Source organism: Nomascus leucogenys, chromosome 20 (genome assembly GCF_006542625.1).
Source record: "Nomascus leucogenys isolate Asia chromosome 20, Asia_NLE_v1, whole genome shotgun sequence".
Lineage (NCBI taxonomy): Eukaryota > Metazoa > Chordata > Mammalia > Primates > Hylobatidae > Nomascus > Nomascus leucogenys.
This window is the reverse complement of record NC_044400.1, coordinates 81,742,567-81,744,716: the sequence shown is the minus strand read 5'-3', so window position 1 is coordinate 81,744,716 and position 2,150 is coordinate 81,742,567.

The following is a 2,150-nucleotide window of genomic DNA, read 5'->3' as shown; positions in this document are numbered from 1 at the left end:
GGTCGGGATTTCGAGACCAGCCTGACCAACATGGAGAAACCTCCTCTCTACTAAAAATACAAAATTAGCCGGGCTTGGTGGCGCATGGTATGCCTGTAAACCCAGGTACTCGGGAGGCTGAGGCAGGAGAATGGCTTGAACCCGGGAGGCGGAGTCTGCGGTGAGCCGAGATTTTGTCATTGCACTCCAGCCTGGGCCACAAGAGCAAATCTCCGTCTAAAAAAAAAAAAAAAGTTTAATAATTATAATTTGAGGGTGAGAAATAGTTTAACAGTGGATGACATATCAAATTTAGTATGAGAAGAGTGAAAGGTACTTCAAGTTGTGAAATCATGATTAAACCGTAAACATTAGTTGGTTGAAATGAAAATTTTTGTTCACACAGAAACCTGCGTGCAAACGTTTATAGCAGCTTTATTTATAATAGCCCTAAACTTGAAACAATCCAAACGATTCTGACCCCCAACTGTCTGTAGCTTTCTGTAGGATACGCGGCACTTTTCTGTATACAGTGCTTGATGCATCTTGAGTCTTCGGTTTTATGCAGGAAAAATCCAAGTTAACATCTGGCTTAACCAAGAAGACAAACCACTAGGAGGACTTAGTTACAGCATCAGAAAGCAATGGATTAATATTCAGAATGAAAAAAGGAATGCTTGTAGATCGACAAGAAAAAGACCAACAATAGACAAATGAGCAGAAGATAAGAATAGGCAATTCACAGCCTGGCCATCATAGTGAAACGCCGTCTGTACTAAAAATACAAAAATAATGGGGCGTGGTGGCGTGTGCCTGTCATCCCAGCTACTCAGGAGGCTGAGGCAGGAGAATCGCTTGAACCCAGGAGGCGGAGGTTGCAGGGAGCAGAAATCACACCACTGCACTCAAGCGTGGGCCACAGAGCGAGACTGTCTCAAAAAAAAAAAAAAAAAAAAAAAGCAATTCGTAGGAGAAACCCAAATACCGGAGAAGCACATGGAGAGAGGCTTAAATTCATCAGCAACCTGACAAATCCAAACTAAAATAACAAGATGCCTCATTACACCTATCAGATTGCAAAATTAGGAAGCCAAAGTTTTTTTCATTTTAAAATATGGTGCCCAGTTGTCCCCACATCATTTGTCGAAATGAGGATCCTTTCTGGACTTTTCTTTTCTTTTTTTTTTTTTTTGAGACGGAGTCTTGCTGTGTCACTCAGGCTGGAGTGCAGTGGCGCAATCTCGGCTCACTGCAAGCTCTGCCTCCTGGGTTCACGCCGTTCTCTTGCCTCAGCCTCCTCAGTAGCTGGGATTACAGGCGTCCACCACTAAGCCCGGCTAGCCCGGCTAATTTTTTTTTTTTGAGACGGAGTCTTGCTCTGTCGCCCAGGCTGGAGTGCTGTAGCGTGATCTCGGCTCACTGCAAGCTCCGCCTCCTGGGTTCACGCCATTCTCCTGCCTCAGCCTCCCGAGTAGCTGGGACTACAGCCGCCCACCACCACGCCCGGCTAATTTTTTTGTATTTTTAGTAGAGACGGGGTTTCACTGTGTTATCCAGGATGGTCTCGATCTCCTCACCTCGTGATCCGCCCGTCTCGGCCTCCCAAAATGCTGGGATTACAGGCATGAGCCACCGCGCCCCGCCAAGCCCGGCTAATTTTTTTGTATTTTTTAGTAGAGACAGGGTTTTACCGTGTTAGCCAGGATGGTCTCGATCTCCTGACCTTGTGATCTGCCCGCCTCGGCCTCCCAAAGTGCTGGGATTACAGGCGTGAGCCACTGCGCCCGGCCCCTTTCTGGACTTTTCTATACTGACTTACTCATCTATCTTTATGCCAATACCAGACTGTCTTGGTTACTATAGCTTTCTAAAATAAGTCTTGAAATCAGGTAGTGTTAATTCTCTTTGTTTTTTTGGAAAGTTATTTGGGTTATTTTAGGTCCTCTGTATTTCCCTTTTTTTTTTTTTTTTGAGACAAGGTCTCGCTCTGTTGCCCAAGCTGGAGTGCAGTGATGCAATCTCAGCTCGATGCAGCCTCTGCCTCCTGCGTTCAAGTAATTCTCATGGCTCAGCCTTGTGAGTAACTGGGAATACAGGCACGCACCACCAAACCTGGCTAATTTTTGTATTTTCAGTAGAGACGGGTTTTCACCCCGTTGGCCAAGCTGGTC